The 18,568-nt window shown below is 41.2% G+C and overlaps 1 protein-coding gene across 2 annotated transcripts in view; it reads left to right on the forward strand.

The window, feature by feature from the left end:
- The window catches only part of ZFPM2 (zinc finger protein, FOG family member 2), a 513,000-nt gene that overhangs the window by 31,260 nt on the left and 463,172 nt on the right, over nt 1-18,568 (forward strand). The window lies entirely within an intron of this gene.

The following is an 18,568-nucleotide window of genomic DNA, read 5'->3' on the forward strand; positions in this document are numbered from 1 at the left end:
AAAAGCCTACACTTAAACCTGTTGCATCATTCAATTTTGTGTCTCCTTTTGCTGTCCAAACTCTATGGGGGAATTGGAGGAGGTGGATTCTAATCCTGCCTCTGACACTTATCTGCTGTGTGACCTTGGACAAGTCACTTCACTACTCTGTGCCTCAGTTACTTCATCTGTAAAATGGAGATTAAGACTGTAAGCCCAACATGGGACAACCTGATTATCTTGCATCTACCCCAGTACTTAGAACAGTGCTTGGCACATAGTAAGCGCTTAACAAATAGTATAATTATTATTACTCTCCCCTCCCTTCACTTCATTTCCCTTATGACCATTGTCCTCCCTTGTCCCAATAATAATAATAATTATATTTGTTAAGCACTTGTGTGCCAAGCACTGTACTGAATGTTGGATTAGATAATAATTAATAATTATTGTGATGGCATTTGTTAAGCACTTACTGTGTGTCAAGCGCTGTTCTAAGTACTGGGGTAGATACATGTTAGGACACAGTCCCTATCCCACATGGAGCTTATGGTCTAGGTAGGAGAGAGTGGGATTCAATACTCATTTTAGAGATGAGGAAACTGAGGCATAGAGAAATAAAGTGACTTGCTCATTGTTACACAGAAGACAAGTGGCGGAGCTGGAATTAGAACCTGGGTCTTCTGACTCCCAGGCCCGTGGACTTTCCATTAGGCTACACTTAAGTGGGCACAGTTCCTGATTCTCATGGGCCTCACAGTCTAATTAGAAGGGAGTAGGATTCAATCCCCATTGTACAAATTGGGAAACTGAGGCACAGATAAATTGACTTGCCTAAGGTCATGCAGTAGGCAAGGGACGGATCTGGGATTAGAACCCAGTTGCTCTGACTCCCAGGCCTGTGTCCTTTCTACTAAATGACTAGACACTTTCTCCAGATTTGATTTTGATGTCATGATATTCTCCTGTTTCTCTTCCTAACTTTCATCTGTCTCCTTTGCTGTCTTTGTATCTTCTAAACCCACAAGGCCTACTTTACACCCATTCTCTTGGGAACCTCATTCAGCTACATGTAGGCTACCAACTTGTAGTTATCTCCTAAAACTACCTCATCTGATCTGACTTCTAACCTGCTTTACATTCTTGCATCTTCTCTTGCCTTAAAGAACACAACCATATAGATGACATGCTGTCTTCGAAGCTCATTATGTCAAAAATGAATTTATTTTCTCTAAGCCTTTAAATTCTTCTAACCATTCCATCATGGTTGACAGTTTCACCACCTATCCAGAAGTTGCCATCCCTTGTAAAGGAGGCATATCATTTTTCTGTTTTATTTTTTTTAACAATATATAAAGAAGCTTTTGTAAAGCATTTACTCTGTTATAAGACTTGGGGGTAGATATGTGATGATCTGATTAGGCATTGTCTCTGTTCCATTGAGGACTAGTAGTTTAAGAGGAAAGGAGGTATCTTACTCCCACTTTTTAGATGGAGAAGCAGCAAGGTGTAGTGGATAGAGCCCGGGGTTGGGAGTCAGAAGGTCATGGGTTGAAATCCATATTCTGCCACTTGTCTGTTTGACCTTGGGCAAATCACTTCACTTCCCTGGTATCAGTTACCTCATCTGTAAAATAGGAATTGAGATTGTAAGCTCCATGTGGGACAGGGGCTGTGCCCAATCTAATTTGCTTATATACTCTCCAGTGCTTGATACAGTGCCTTGCACATAGTAAGCACTGAACAAACACCACAGTTATGATTAGATAAGGAAACAGAGGCAGCGTGGCCTAGTGGATAGAGCATGGGCCTGGCAGTCAGATGTCTTGGGTTCTAATATTGGATCCACCACCTGTCTGTGACTTGATCTTGGGCAAGTCACTTCACTTCTTTGGGCTTTAGTTACCACATCTCTAAAGTGGGAACTGAGAATGTGTCTGTTTATTGTTACTTTGTAGAGTGCTCTGCATACAATAAGCGCTCAGTAAATATAATTGACTAACTGTGATCCTTATATGGGACAGAGACTTTTTCCAACTTGATTAGCTTGTATCTACCCCAGTACTTAGTACAGTGCCTGACCAATAGTAAGCACTTAAATACTACAATTATTATAATTATTATTGTTAATACAGAGAGCTTGAATTACACAGCAAGCTAGTGACAGAATCAGGGTCATCTGACTTCCTTTCTACTACACCATACTTCCTCTACTATAATTTGGGACTCCCAGTAATTTGGGAATCTGGCCTTTCCTCTTCACCCTTATGATGATGATATTTGTAAAGCACTTTGGGCCAGATGTTGGCTTAGAAAAAATGTTTTTAGAACAGGCATAGTTCCCATCGTATATGGGGCTCACAGTCTAAGGGGAAAAAAACAGGTATTAATTTCTATTTTACAGAAAGAAACTGATACACAGAGAAGTTAAGTGACTTGCTCAAAGTCACACAGCAGACAAGTGATGTGCCCAGGCTTAGAACCAAGGCCTCCTGAGTCCCATTCCTGTGTTCTTTCCACTGGGCCACATTGCCATTCACCCCCTTCAAGAAGTTGTCAATTCTTGTGTTCCTTGCTGACCTTTCTTTTCCCATTAACTCTTCTCTTTCACCTATTTTTGCATTAATTTGGAATTGCCTTCCTCAAGACCTTGAACGTGGTTACTCATTTCTGTCAGTATCAAAAATAAATGCGTAATTGTTGACTTAAGGACTCTCCATCAGCTCTCTCATTCCTTCTCTGCTCTTTTCTCCCTCAGCAACCTAACACCCATAGACTGGAAACTCCTTGTGGGCAGGTAACATGCCTATCAACTCTGTTATAGTTTCTTCCAATGCTTAGTACAGTACTCTGCACATAGTAGGAGCTCAATAAATACAACTCATTGAGCTCCAGTTTTGTACTAAAATGAGATGCCACAACTGGAATTGTTTTGTGTCTTGTCTGACCGGATCATTTATATTAGTAAAACCTCTTGAATTCCAACCTCACTAAACTACAATTTGTGGTCATTCTTCTCCTGCTTCCTCCTTTTGCCCTATTGCAACCAAAAAAAAGGAGACTTGGTGTATAAAATGAAGTATCTTAAACTGCGGCTGAAAACCTCTGTTTAAGATGAAAGGGGCAAAGATGTGCAGAAGCAGCAAAGGGAAGAAACTTTTCCTAAATCTTTGGTTACTCTAAACAGATTTGAAAAGCTGGAGCCAGATTTTTCCAATCTTTAAACTGATGTTTAAGGTAAATGGGACACTTTGGACTGCTTCATTAGCTCTGAATAGACATAGGAAAAGGCTTTCACTAAGTGATGACCTTAGTGTCCTAAATAGTACAGGATTTTACTGTCTGCCATGGAAGAGGTGGTAGGGATGTAAAAGTACCTAATAATCCCAGTATTAAATTTAGACTAGGAATTATAATGCTTAACATCCAAGTAAATATGGTAAGATAGACTCAAACTTTGTGTGTATATTCAGACAAAGACAAGGTGGTCTAATACTGTAAGCTAATCTCAAACTTTGTGTGTCTGTGTGTGTGTGTGTGTGTATTTGCACACACATGCGCAAACAAAGGGAGACAAGTAGATGGGAAACAGCATGGCATAATGGATAGAGCATGGGCCTTAAAGTCAGAAGGTCATGAGTTCTAATCCCAGCTCTGGCACTTGTCTCCTGTGTGACCTTGGGCAAGTCACTTCACTTCTCTGGGCCTCAGTTCCCTCAACTGTAAAATAGGGATTGAGACTGTGAGTCCCAAGTGGGACAGGGACTGTGTCCAACCCAATTTGCTTGTATCCACCCCAGTGCTTAGTACAGGGCCTGGAACTTAGTAAGTGATTAATGCCTTAATTATTATCATATAATTTTTTTGTTGTTGGAACTCTACCATAAATCAATTTTACAATTTTTCCATATCCAGTAACAAAAACTTGTCTAATGACTCTGAAACAATAATTAATAGTTATGACATTTTTTAAGCACTTACTATGTGCCTGGCACTGTACTAAGCACTGTGGTAGTTACAAGCAATGTGGGTTGGACATAGTCCTTATCCATGTGGGGCTAGCAGTCTCAATCCCCATTTTACAGATGAGGTAACTGAGGCCCAAAAAGTGAAGTGACTTGCTCAAGGTCATACAACAGCTAAGTGGTGGAATTGGGATTAGAACCCATGACCTTCTAACTTTTCATTCATTCATTCAGTAGTATTTATTGAGTGCTTACTATGTGCAGAGCACTGTACTAAGCGCTTGGGATGAACAAGTCGGCAACAGATAAAGACAGTCCCTGCCGTTTGACGGGCTTACAGTCTAATTGGGGGAGATGGACAGACAAGAACAATGGCAATAAATAGAGTCGAGGGGAAGAACATCTCATAAAAACAATGGCAACTAAATAGAATCAAGGCGATGTACAATTCATTAACAAAATAAATAGGGTAATGAAAATATATACAGTTGAGCGGACGAGTACAGTGCTGTGGGGATGGGAAGGGAGAGGTGGAGGAGCAGAGGGAAAAGGGGAAAAAGGGGGTTAGCTGCGGAGAGGTAAAGGGAGGATGGCAGAGGGAGTAGAGGGAGAAGAGGAGCTCAATCTGGGAAGGCCTCTTGGAGGAGGTGAGTTTTAAGTAGGGTTTTGAAGAGGGGAAGAGAATCAGTTTGGCGGAGGTGAGGAGGGAGGGTGTTCCAGGACCGCGGGAGGACGTGGCCCAGGGGTCGACGGCGGGATAGGCGAGACCGAGGGACGGTGAGGAGGTGGGCGGCAGAGGAGCGGAGCGTGCGGGGTGGGTGGTAGAAAGAGAGAAGGGAGGAGAGGTAGGAAGGGGCAAGGTGATGGAGAGCCTTGAAGCCTAGAGTGAGGAGTTTTTGTTTGGAGCGGAGGTTGATAGGCAACCACTGGAGTTGTTTAAGAAGGGGAGTGACATGCCCAGATCATTTCTGCAGGAAGATGAGCCGGGCAGCGGAGTGAAGAATAGACTGGAGCGGGGTGAGAGAGGAGGAAGGGAGGTCAGAGAGAAGGCTGACACAGTAGTCTAGCCGGGATATAATGAGAGCCTGTAACAGTAAGGTAGCCGTTTGGGTGGAGAGGACAGGGCAGATCTTGGCGATATTGTAGAGGTGAAACCGGCAGGTCTCGGTAACGGATAGGATGTGTGGGGTGAACGAGAGAGACGAGTCAAGGATGACACCGAGATTGCGGGCCTGAGAGATGGGAAGGATGGTCGTGCCATCCACGGTGATAGAGAAGTCTGGGGGAGGACCGGGTTTGGGAGGGAAGATGAGGAGCTCAGTCTTGCTCATGTTGAGTTTTAGGTGGCGGGCAGACATCCAGGTGGAGACGTCCCGGAGGCAGGAGGAGATGCGAGCCCGAAGGGAGGGGGAGAGGACAGGGGCGGAGATGTAGATCTGCGTGTCATCTGCGTAGAGATGGTAGTCAAAGCCGTGAGAGCGAATGAGCTCACCGAGGGAGTAAGTGTAAATGGAGAACAGAAGAGGGCCAAGAACTGACCCTTGAGGAACTCCAACAGTTAAAGGATGGGAGGGGGAGGAGGCTCCAGCGAAGGAGACTGAAAATGACCGGCCAGAGAGGTAAGAGGAGAACCAGGAGAGGACAGTGTCCGTGAAGCCAAGGTGAGATAAGGTATGGAGGAGGAGGGGATGGTCGACAGTGTCAAAGGCAGCAGAGAGGTCAAGGAGGACTAGAATGGAGTAGGAGCCATTGGATTTGGCAAGAAGGAGGTCACGGGTGACCTTAGAGAGAGCAGTCTCGGTAGAGTGGAGGGGACGGAAGCCAGATTGGAGGGGGTCTAGGAGAGAATGGGAGTTAAGGAATTCTAAGCATCGATTGTAGACGACTCGTTCTAGGATTTTGGAAAGGAAGGGTAGTAGGGAGATAGGGCGATAACTGGAGGGGGAAGTGGGGTCAAGAGTGGGTTTTTTTAGGATGGGGGAGACGTGGGCATGTTTGAAGGCAGCGGGGAAGGAGCCATTGGATATTGAGTGGTTAAAAATAGAAGTCAAGGAAGGTAGGAGGGCAGGGGCGATGGTTTTAATAAGGTGAGAGGGAATGGGTCCGAGGCGCAGGTGGAGGGGGTGGCACTTGCAGTGCTCTATCCACTACATCATGTTGTTTATCTTATGAAATGGTAAAGCGGTGGTTGTGGTTAGAGTGTAAGAGTGGAAGTCAGCATCAGGAGAGAACCAGGAGAGTCCAGTTGTGCGTAGCCTCTTCTCACCAGTTCTTTGTAAAGATCTTTGGGCTGGTTCTCACCCTGATGGATTGAAAACCTTGAAGTTTGGGAGTTTCTGAAGATCAGCCAATACTATGCTAAATTAATATATAGTAGATTGCTGTTTATATTTTTGACAACATGAAAATAAATTATTACACTCTAATTACTTGAACATATTTAACTTTCATTTGAAATATACGTTTGGTTGGCTTCACCTCAGATAGATTTCTTAAGGATAGTGAAGCATCTGCTCTAGGGCAAGCTGATATGAGACATATGCAAGATGAAGGGCAGAATAAAGATTTTATAGTTACTTTGAACAATGATCTCAAACAAGGAGGGATAGCAGAAGTTGACAGTTGGGAGGTAACCTCAGCAGATAGCCCAGTGCTTGAGCAGTTTCTTTAGTAAAATCACGAAACATGAGAGAGAGATTTGAAAGCAGTGGCAGGTTCTGCAAGTGGCAAACACATCAGCCTAGAAAAGGACTATCCGTACTTTCGCACATTGTGTCATGAATTGTTGGTACTGCATTATTCTCTTGATGGTGAATACACTCTCACCAACAATATAGTGTCATATCTTGAAATGAGGATTGTTTGTGTGTTTATATGCATATATGTGTGTACATACACATGTATACATACACATGTATTTACAAAGGACACACATCTATGTAATCATTAATTTCTCTAAAGTGGCAAAATTGACAAAGAGACATTCAAGTTGTTTGTCGTGCCATAGACAAGTGTTGTCTTGTAATACAATTTAAGCTGATGAAATTATTTTGTTGGCAGTGAGGGGTATTTCATTATGGAGAAAAATAAGTTGTGTAATCCTGGGTCAGATAAGACACACAAATTGCAATACGCCTTGAATAAGTTTACTTGTACAAAGCACATTGGATTTTCTTTGAGTATATGTTACATGGGTTTGCAGAGCATCCATTTTATTGTTCTTGTGGAAACCTAAAATAATAAGTCAATTACTAGTTAACAGTTATAGTCCATGTGGTTGTTCAACTAAAACTAGTGACCAGAGATAAGAACATTGAGTATAGGAACCTTATTTCTATTGTGCCTTCCTGGATGATATGAATTTCACCAGATTTTGGAAGATGACATTATTTGTAAAATATGGGAATTCTTAGCAACTCGTTAAAGCTTGTCTTGACTCAGTCTCGTACTGCAGTCAGTTCTCCTACTGTGTTTGTTATACATTTTAGACATTATACGGTGGCTCATGGAGTGGTCTTCCAACAATGTGTGTCTGTCTGGATATTTGGCAAGATATCAAAATAATTGGTTGTGTATGTATACAAAGCATCAGGTACAACCTGTGATAATTAGACTTTCTCTTGATGCCGAGTTTGCTAAGAACAAGGCACCTACGCAGTTCTTTGAATCAAAGATCTGACTTCCATGTTGTGCTGTTTTGTTTTAGGCTGTGCTTCTATTAAGCTGTGGAGTTCTCTAAAAAACAAAATAAAAATATAAACAAAAACCCTCCTAGAGATGAGTAGTATAGTTAGACTAATTAAGTTCGACCATTACACATTTATATTATGTGCAGTACTCAAAATAATGACTTACCACTTTTTATAGTGTATCATTGAAGCAGATTTTCTGAGTCTAATCTACTCTTTGTTATAAATTTGATTATAAATTTGATTCCTAGCATGTAGCCAGGAGAGCCTGAGGCTTAAAAAATACCCACACATTATTTTAGAAAGAATATTGAAAGCTATCAGTCCAGAATTTTGAAAAACATATTTCTCTCCTTTACCAAAAACTTCATTTCAACTTATGAAAATAGAGCATTTTATCAACACTTTTTGACCTAATAGGAAGTATAACATGAAGACCTGGACAGTTACAATTGTTTAATGATGATAACCACCCACCTACTGGACCATTACTGTCTAGATGTAATAGTGGTTAAACAAATCTGAAAATGTAAACGCAAGAGTTGAGAGTTAAGATCGATTGTTTCAGGATGCTGTGGTGCATTTAAATTGGAATTCTACTGTTTCATGTTTTTTTTTTTGGAAGAGGAAATGTGATTAAGATATACTAAATGAAAATTCCTACAACACCAGTAAAATTGTTAAAATATTCAAATATGCCATATTGAAACAAGAAAGCTCTGTAATGCACCAAAATCAGCAATAGAACAGCTGTGTTTTAAAGGACAGTACTTTGAATGTCACTTGACAATTTGCTTTCAATTAGAAGTAATTTACAGGAAGATGCCCACAAGCTAATCTTTACAGGATAATTAAGTTCCATTTTCTTTACTTTTAATTAAAAAGCAGAAAAGATTTAGCTGATCCATAAAAAATGTTCTGTTTAAACATTCATCAGACTTTACACTTTCTTTTTTTTTGTTATTTGTTGTAGCAGATGTTATCAAAAGTGCAGTCTGCTCTGTCTTAAACCCTGAATATTTGGTAAGGGAAACATGAATTGTGCTACACATACACCAATGAGGTATGATCTTGAATATCTGTTTATCCAAGTAGTTAGAGAAGTCTGTTTTCTTTACACTTCACCTTGCTGCCCTTAATTGTGATAGAGTGCTAGGGCCAGAAGTTTTAAAATGAGATGAAACATGATAGAGGTCTGTCTCCTTGCCTGGAACTCTCCTTGCAAATCTGACAAACTGCAGCTCTCCCTACCTTCTGAAATTGCAACCTCCTTTAGGAGGCTTTCCCAGATTAATCTGTCCTCTTCCCAGGTTACAGCATCCCAACTTGCCACTTCAACACTCTGCACCATCTCACCATGAACTCACAACCTCATCATTGATTTGTGATCATTAACTCTGTATCATATATTGGATCTCTGTATGTGTGAAATTTTAAAGACAAATTCTAAATTACATACAGGCAAACACAGCAATCAAAACTGCCCAGCGAGAGCTTTTAGGCGGGGAATGTATCTGTCATTTTATTGTACTCTCCCAAGCACTCTCCCACACAGTAAGTGCTCAATAAATACTATTGAATGAATGAATGGTCTTGTGCAAAGAGCATGGCCATGAGAGCTGGATCTGATTTGTTTTCTCTCTGCCAATTGACTGCTGTAGGGCCTTGACTTCTCTGTGCCTCAGTGAATTAATCAGTGGTATTTATTTAGCACTTACTGTGTGCATAGCATTGTACTAAGTGCTTGGGAGAGTACAGTACAGCACAGTTAGTATACACATTTCCTGCTCATAACGACTTTACAGTCTAATCTCAGTTGCCCTATCTGTAATATTGGAATTCAGTACCTTTTCTCCCTCCAATTAGACTGTGAGCCCTATGTGGGATATGGACTGTGCCCAACCTGATTATCTTGTATTTTCAGCAGCATTTAATATAGTGCTTGGCACATAGTGAGTGCTTAACAAATACCATTACTTTTATTATACAGCATAATGGAGAGAAATAAAGGCAGATATTGACAAGTAATGTGGCCTAGTGGAAAAAGCATGAGATTGGGGATCAGAGGACTTGGGTTCTGACCTCAGCTTTGCTACTTCTCTGCTGTGGGACCTTAGGCAAGTCACTTCTCTATGCATCAATTTCCTCATCTGTAAAATGAGGATTCAATTCCACTCCCTCCTTCCAAGCATCATGGCTTAGTGGCAAGAACCTGGGCTTGGGAGTCAGAGGTCATTGGTTTGAATCCCAGTTCTGCCACCTGTCTGCTGTGTGACTTTGGGCAAGTCACTTCACTTCTCTTTGCCTCAGTTCCCTCATCTGTAAAATGGGGATGAAGACTGTGAGCCCCACGTGGAACCTCCTGATCACCTTGTATCTACCCCAGCGCTTAGAACAGTACTTGGCATAGAGTAAGCGCTTAACAAATGCCAACATTATTATTATTGTTATTGTAAGCCCCATGCAGGACAGGGGCTGTGTCCAAACTGATAACATTGTATCTATCACAGTGCTTAACATATAGTAAGTGCTTAAATACCATAATTATTATTATTATCATTATGATGTGGCTAATTTAGACTAGTTGTTCTTCCCCTTGACTCTATTTATTGCCATTGTTCTTGTCTGTCCGTCTCCCCCGATTAGACTGTAAGCCCGTGAAACGGCAGGGACTGTCTCTATCTGTTGCTGACTTGTTCATCCCAAGTGCTTAGTACAGTGCTCTGCACATAGTAAGCGCTCAATAAATACTATTGAATGAATGAATCAAATTGAAATCTATTAGTAAAAATTTTCATTGGTACAGCCATTGAAATCATTTTCTAAATGGAGAGAAATATAGTGGATTATTTAATAATGTTGGTATTTGTTAAGCACTTACTATGTGCAGAGCACTGTTCTAAGTGCTGGGGTAGACACGGGAATCAGGTTGTCCCACGTGGGGCTCACAGTCTTAATCCCCATTTTATAGATGAGGTAACTGAGGCACAGAGAAGTTAAGTGACTTGCTCACAGTCACATAACTGACAAGTGGCAGAGCTGGGATTCAAACTCATGACCCCTGACTCCAAAGTCCGTGCTCTTTCCACTGAGCCATGCTGCTTCTCTAATAAATTGTGGTATTTGTTAAGTGCTTACCATGTGCAAAGCACTGTTCTAAGTGCTGGGGGATTCAAGGTGATCAGGTTGTCCCACGTGGGGCTCACAGTTTTAATCCCCATTTGACAGATGAGGTAACTGAGACACAGAGAAGTTAAGTGACTTGCCCAAGGTCACACAGCTGACTAGTGGCGGAGCAGGGATTAGAACCTGTGACCTCTGACTCCCAAACCCGCGCTCTTTCCACTGAGCCATGCTGCTTCTCTACAGTTTGGGATTGTAGAGAGATTATTTGGGAACTCATGGATGCGTTACCACACATAGACTGTATTTTACTCTTACAGAGGCTAGAAGTGGAAAACTGAAGGTAGAAGTGATACCATTTGTGTTTTCTCCAGGATCAAAAGTGACAATGGAAAATATTGTTTGCATAGACAAAGACACTGATACATTTTAGGTTTGTGAGTGAATTGCACTGATGCCAGATCCTATGGGACTTTGACGTTTCCTTGGGTTGGTGGATGAAGAAATGTTTGACGGGGAAGACGAGTGATAAAAATCAACAGTGTGGTGTACTGGGAAGAGCACAGACACAGGTGCCGGGAGATTGGAGTTCTAATCCCAGCTCTGCCACTTGCCTGCTGTATGACCTTGGACAAGTCACTTAACTTCTCTGTGTTTATTTCCTCATCTATAAAATGAGGATCAAATATTTGTTTTTTTTCTCCTCATTAGAAAGTCCCATGTGGGAGGAAGCTGTTCTTGATCTGCCTCAATCAACCAGTATTATTTGTTGAGCCCTAACTCTATGTAGAACAGTGAATTATGTGCTTGAGAAAGAACAGCACAGTGGAGTTGGTAGACATGATTTCTGTCCACAGGAACGTAGAGTCTACAATAGGAGACAGACACTAAAATAAATTTCAGATAAGGGAAAAAGACTACTACAGTCCAGCCTGCAAGCTTTGCTTCTCTAACCAACTCACTGAATCTCGAGTTCATCTAACTTGCTGTCAACCTCCTGTATTCTCTTTCCCACTGTCCTGGAACTCCCTCCCCCTTCATATATGTAGAAGCATAGACTTATGAATTATTAGAAATAGTGTACCAATAATTCAAAATATATGTAGAAATTATTTATTTCAGTTTTGAGAGTTGTTAAAATGTAACAAATCTTAATAGGAAAAACTACAAAATATTTGGGGCAAAATGCCTTCAAAGCCTCATTGATCAACCAATCAATGGCACTTATTGAGTGCTTACTGTATGCAGAGCCCTGTACTAGTGCCTGTGAGCATGCAATACAACAGAGTTGGTAGACACATTCTCTGACCACAGCAAACTTACCGTCTAGAGGGTGAGACAGATGTTAACATAAATGATTTATAGATAGTTGCATAAAAATTCATTACAAATCACAATTCCAGGAGGCCTTCCTTGACTAAGCTGTCATTTCCCCTACTTTCTCTCCTTTCTATGTCACCAATGTGCTTGAATCTCTATCTTTTAAGCACCTGCTATTCATCCCACCGTCAATCCTGCAACACTTATATTCATATACATAATTTATTTTACAACCCGTCTCCCTTCTTGCGGCAGCTAGCATATTCATCAACACTATTGTACTCTCCTAATCTCTTAGTAGAGTGCTTTGCACACAGTAAGTGCTCAGTAAGTATCATTGATTGGGAGAGCATAAGAATATATACATAAGTGTTGTGGGCCTGGAGTGAGTATCAAAGTGCTTAGGTGGTACAAATCAAGTGTGAAGGGAGGGTAGACTGGGGAGAGCTTGGTCAGTGAAGTCTTCGTGGGGAAAATGTGACTTTAGAAGGCTTTTGAATGTGAGGAGAGTGGTGGAGTAATATGAACAGAGATGAAATTCCAGATCCCATGTGGGCAAGGCGAAAGGGGTCAGAGGTGAGATTCATGAGATTGAGATAGAATTAATTCATTCATTCAATACTATTTATTGAACGCTTACTATGTGCAGAGCACTGTACTAAGCGCTTGGAATGTTCAAATTGGTAACAGACAGTCTCTGCCCTTTGACGGGCTTACAGTCTAATTGGGGGAGACTGACAGACAAGAACCATGATGATAAATAGAATGGAGGCGAAGAGCATCCCATTAAAACAATAGCAAATAAATAGAATCAGGGTGATGTACGTCTCATTAAGAAAATAAATAGGGTAATGAAGATATATACAGTTGAGCGGACGAGTACAGTGCTGAGGGGATGGGATGAGAGAGGGGGAGGAGAAGAGGGAAAGGGGGGAGAAGAGGGTTTAGCTGCGGAGAGGTTGGGGGGGGTAGATGGAGCAGAGGGAAAAGGGGAGCTCAGTCTGGGAAGGCCTCTTGGAGGAGGTGAACTTTAAGTAGGGTTTTGAAGAGGGGAGGAGAATTAGTTTGGCGGAGGTGAGAAGGGAGGGCGTTCTAGGACTGCGGGAGGATGTGGCCCAGAGGTCGACGGCGCTATAGGTGAGAACGGGGGGTGGTGAGGTGGGCGGCAGAGAAGTGGAGCGTGCGGGGTGGGCAGTGGAAAGAGAGAAGGGAGGAGAGGTAGGAAGGGGCAAGGTGATGGAGAGCCTTGAAGCCTAGAATGAGCATCTGGGAATCACAGGACTTGGGTTCTAATATCATCTTTACCACTTGTCTGTTCTGTGACCTTGGGCAAGTTACTTAACTTCTCTGGGTCTGTTACTTCATTTGTAAAATCGGAATTAAGACCAAGAGCCTTATGTAGATCATGCACTGTGTCCTATCTTATGATGATGTATCTACCAAACTCTTAATAATAATAATGTTGGTATTTGTTAAGCACTTACTATGTGCCGAGTACTGTTCTAAGCGCTGGGGTAGACATAGGGGAATCAGGTTGTCCCACGTGGGGCTCACAGTCTTAATCCCCATTTTACAGATGAGGGAACTGAGGCACAGAGAAGTTAAGTGACTTGCCCACAGTCACACAGCCGACAAGTGGCAGAGCTGGGATTCGAACTCATGAGCCCTGACTCCAAAGCCCATGCTCTTTCCACTGAGCCACGCTGCTTCTAGTGTGGGACTTAGTGTGCTCTTAACAATAATCATTTAAAAAAATGTATAGGTTGGCATTAGAGTGAAGTGTGTGGTCTGGGTTGTAATAGGAAGTCAATGAGGTAAGGTAATGTAGAGAAGCAGCAAGGCCAGTTGGAAAGAACATGGACCTCGGAATCGGAGGACCTGGGTTCTAATTCCCAACTCCTCCACTTATCCTCTGTGTGACCTTGGACAAGTCACTTCACTTCTCATTGCCTCATTTCCCTCATCTGTATAATGGGGATTCAGGACCTGTTCTCCCTTCTAGTTATACTGAGCCCTATATGGGACCTGAAGATTTTGATTCAACCCCACTCTTAGTACAGTGATTAACATATATAGTAAGTGGTTAACAAATACCACAGTTATTAAGTTTTGGGGGTGGAGGGGAGGGTTAAGGAAGATATGGCCTGAATTATTTTCAAATAAATGCATATGTGTCCCAGTGCTTATTACAGTATTTGGCAATAATATGTGCTTAACAAATACCACAATCATTTGTATTATTGTAAGGCAGGAAATTGAATTTTCCCAGTGATTAGTCTATCACTATCATGTTGTACCTTCTCCCCACTGGAATTCTAATAATTCGTAAGTCTATGCTTCTACATGTAGATAACACCCTAATAAATGGGTAGAAAATTAGGCCTCCTAAAAATAGCACAAGAGAAAAAAAGTCTGATCTTCTTGACATCAAAACTATATTCAATTACAGCTTTTTGGATTCTAAAATGCCAAAAATCATCACTGGAGTTTCAAAAAAATGTATTTATAAAAGCCTCAGTAGATTTCATGTTTTCACAAAACTTCCCATCTAGATTTAGCCTCTTAACACTTGAAATATTTCTCCTTCAGTGAGTAGACCAAGCCTTTCTACAGAACCCACTTGTTAAGCGTAGACTATAGCTCAAAGGAAAACATTTCCTTTCTGAAAGAAGGTATATTGAAAATTGTTGTCTTAGTTTATAGCTACTGTGATGATTTTCATCCTTAGTCATTACTTGGAGGCAACCTACAAATGCTTGGTGATTTCCTGAATGACTGATTACACTGTGAAATGCAGACATAGTGCCAACCTTATTTATTCCAAGCCACTGATGCAGTTTGTTTCAGCTTTTAACTTTTCATCTGTGTGAGTTGCAAGAGGTTGTAACACCTGTAGCTGTGATGTGAGTTTCCCTAAATGTTGTGTATGAGAATGTAAACTTGATGTTTCGGGCAAACTGATACTTTGAAACAGGATTTGCCATTCGCCTTTGGACATTTATGAAACTTTCCAGAAATAATTCTCTGGTCCTGAAAAAATTCTGCTCCCCCTGGTTGTTTTGACAATGACACTCAGGTTTCTGTCAGTGAAATCCCAGTAAAGGCTCACCTGTTTCGTGTCAACAGTTTTAGTCCTTACACCAACTTGGAGTGTTCCCCATCTCAAACTATTGAATCAATCAATCATTCAGTGGTATTTACTAAATGTTGACTGAATATTTACTGTGTGCAAAATACTACATAAAGAACTTGAGGGAGTACAATACAATGGAGGTGGTAGACATGTTCCATACCCACAAGGAACTTAAAATCTATAGGGTGAGACAGACATTAACATAAATAATTTGTGGTTTGTTATAATCTTTAGGTCCTCAGCTAACATGAACTTCCAGAAAATCTTTCCCAGCTAGAGTGCCTCAAGATTATTTACGTAAATTACTGGCCCCTGTGTTGAGATTAAAAATTTTGCAGATTGCTCAACTGCGCAGAAATAAGCAAGTGTTCTGCTCTCTGGCCCTGGTCTTTAAAGGCAGGTAGTTATGATTAGATGTGTTTTTTGAATTCTAACTCCTCCCTTAGTAATGTGCCTTTTCTATGGGCTGGATTATACAGAAAATTATACACATTGGCCTTTCATTTTGTATGAGAAGAGATATAAAATTATTTTCTATAATCAAAAATTCAAGTATTAAGGAAAATAGTAAACAGAAGTCAGAGGAATCAGATAATACATTTACAACCAGTACAGGGTCCAAAGAGCAGCAGGAAATCAAATTCAGCCATTCAATACTCATCTCTCCCTGGTCTAGTACATCTTTGTGAGGTAGACCACCAAATTTTTTCAAGTTACTAATCTAATCACAAGATTTAGCTGGCTCATGCTTTATCCTTTAGCTTTCCACTCCCTTAAGGTTTTCCTCAATTCCTCTGAAGTATGTAATCTGGACAATTCACCATCACCAGCAAAAAGCCCGTGTTGATAAAATCCCCCATTTCATCTATCTGTGTCTTCACCCTAGTGTTGTTGCCCAATTTCTGAATTGGTATTGGTTCTGCTCCTGTGATATCATCAGGTGTCTTTTCTATTGCCTGTTTCAAATCCAAAGGGCTAGGTCATGGTCTGACAGCTATGAATGTACAAATAGCATTCCTTATTCATTCATTCACTTGTATTTACTGAGTGCTTACTATGTGCAGAGCACTGTACTAAGAGCTTGGGAAAGTACAACACTAACAGGCACATTTCCTGCCCACTTATACCCTGAGGCTACATATTGTAATTTTAGCAAGTACTGCTGGACATTTTACTAATGCATTTTTGGTCTTACAGTTTGAATATTTTAAATATTTTGAATATTTCATATATATTTTACAGGTAGGGACACACCAAAGGGGCTTGGCGAACTCATTGTTCCATCAATATATAAAACATCTGCACCATGATATGTGTGAGGCATTCCATATGGAAATGCAACCTGTTTATTATTTAAATCTAAAAATCATTTTTGAGGAATTCTTGAGTATATCCCATGATCCCTTGGGGTTTCATATAGTTTAGTAGTATATCTTCATTCTTTTGTCTTAAAAGACCATACCTAAGATGTGGAATTTGTTGGTTAATCCCTGGGAAATCAATTTCATCTCCTGGAGAGGGGAAACTACACTGTTAAGGGGACCCAGGTATAGGTGATCACATTTCTTTGGCTCTTGCCAGTGTGGTGGAAGCTTGTCCATCCTCATGGATGTTGGTGCATAGTAGGTGCCAATAAAGAACGTGATGGGGGAGGCCTGGATCTTGCCATGGCAGCCCTGAATTTCCAGGGATTTTTCTGCACAAGTCACTGCACATCCTATTGGAATTGTGTTTGTCAAAGCTGGGAATGCTGCCTGCTACTTCCCCCACAGGAATTCACTAGAGTGAATATAAGGGGCTGGCGGTGGGAGGAGAGAGGTTCCAGAAGTTCTTGTGCCCTCTGCGTAAAGATTGAACTCCATCTGTCCACAGTCGGTACAATCTCCAATTATTTGACTTTCAGTTGATTTTGCTGTACTTGTGCTTCTGGTTGTTACTTTTTTTCCCCCTTCCAATATTGATATATTCCTTTTCTGATTCAGACTGAATGATTTGATTTGTTTCATATATGTTTCCCTTTTCCACAACATTTCTGTATTAGTTTTTTTTTTGTTTTATAAGTAATAAAAATGGAAGGGAACCTTACAGCAGGATACTACTACTTAAGTCAAAAAATACTGAAGTTATGATTTTTTTAATGGCACTCTGAGCTGGAACCAGCCACTTGGTAAGGAATTGAAATTCTTCACAGAATAAGTGCTCAATAAATATCATAGATTGATTTAGGGACACTTTCTCTATTGCCGGATTTGCCATTCTCTGCATCCCTGGTTATTTTTGTCCCTCCTTTTCCAACACCTTTTATTTTCAGTATTCTGACACATTCACTGCCAGCTGTTTTTCAGAGTAGCTCATTTCTCTCCCCACTGCCCTTAAGAAACTTCCTGACTAGCTGTAAGATCTAGTGAAAAGGGAACAGGTCTGGGAGTCAGAGGATCTGGGTTTTAATCCTTAGCTCTGCCACTTGCCTGCCGTGTGACTATGGGCAAATCACTTAATGTCTCTGGGCCTCAAAGGAATCAATACCTATACTCCCCTCTTAGACTGTGAGCCCCATTTGGGACAAGCTGAGTCCAACCTGATTAAGTTGTATCTACTCCAGGGCTTAGTACAGTGCTTGTCACATAGTAACTGCTTAACAAAAGCCATAATAGTATTTATTATTATCAATTCTGTAATGCTCCTTAGGCTACTTTCCACATTTTTTTCCATGGTATTTATTACGTACTTACGTATTTGTAAGTAATAAGCATAGTACTAAGCACTAGGGAAAGTAAAAGCTAATCAATTTGGACACAGTCCTTGTCCCACATGGGGCTCACAGTCTTAATCCCCATTTTACAGATAAAGTACCTGAGGGACAGAGAAGTTAAGCAACTTGCCCAAGGTCACACAGCAAAGTGGCAGAACTGGGATCAGAACCCAGGTCCTTCTGACTCCCAAGCCAATGCTCTTCCCACTGGCATGCTGCATCTACATTCATCCTCTCTTTACTTCTGAAGTTGGAGTCGATCACTACGAATGCTAATTTGAACATATCCCACCTTTCCTGAAATCATTCTACTGGAAATGCTGGAATAAAGCATGTGGGGAATCATTCAGTGATATTTATTGAGCACTTTGTACAGAGCTCTGAACTAAGACCTTGGGAGAGTACAATAGAATTGGTAGGGGGCATTCGCTAGGGTCTCCTGTACATGGACTTGACTGATTAGAAAAACTATAAAGCCTGGGAAGAGGGCAACAACTGTAGCTTGCTCATTACTCCCCTTGATATCAGAAGGAGCCTGAAAGCCTAGCAAAGATGGCAGCTTGAATTTTTCTTCATTACTAGTAGGCCCAGACCCAGAACCCACCAA

The sequence above is a fragment of the Ornithorhynchus anatinus genome, chromosome 4 (genome assembly GCF_004115215.2).
Source record: "Ornithorhynchus anatinus isolate Pmale09 chromosome 4, mOrnAna1.pri.v4, whole genome shotgun sequence".
Taxonomy (NCBI): Eukaryota; Metazoa; Chordata; class Mammalia; order Monotremata; family Ornithorhynchidae; genus Ornithorhynchus; species Ornithorhynchus anatinus.